Raw genomic sequence first — 652 nt, 5'->3', positions numbered from 1 at the left:
CTCTTCTCCAGCTTTCCAAAACGACATTGACAAGACACTTACTGGTTTAATCTGCACTTAATAACCATCTATTGTGTCCACAGAATTATACACGGTGCTGCAGGAATTGGACACCTGTAGCAACTGGGGATAGTTGTTACCGGGATTCCCTGGAAAAGCACACTGCCAGCATTGTGGGCACCCTGTAGTCAACCTCTTTTAGACCCTAGGTGCTTATTCACATGAATGATGCCCTTTATGTGCACATCACTATATTCTCTGGGACTAGGTGGAATTGGGAAGCACCTAAAGATCACCTGCATGGAACATACATGCACCTAAATCCCTGCTTTGGCCAAAATTGATGCTTCACTTTATAACCTATTACCTATTTTTCAATATTTATTGAAATGCATGTTTATTTTAATGCAAGGCAATAATAGTATTTCTATTTTTGTTTGTGTCTCATGGTTCATGAGGTTTCACCTCTCTGAAGCAAAGCTCTTTAGATTGATACAATGGCTTCTGATTTGGCGGGGAATTTCTCTGGTAGGGAAATTTTAAAGAAGAGGGTCTATGCATGCATTTTGTCAGTTCTGTCATAGAAATAACTAGCCTAGAAAATTTCTGTTAAGTGTTCCTGTTTCATAATCACTGCTTCGTGTATCTCCAC

The sequence above is a fragment of the Prionailurus bengalensis genome, chromosome B2 (assembly GCF_016509475.1).
Source record: "Prionailurus bengalensis isolate Pbe53 chromosome B2, Fcat_Pben_1.1_paternal_pri, whole genome shotgun sequence".
In the NCBI taxonomy this organism is placed as follows: Eukaryota; Metazoa; Chordata; class Mammalia; order Carnivora; family Felidae; genus Prionailurus; species Prionailurus bengalensis.
This window is presented reverse-complemented; position numbering follows the sequence as displayed.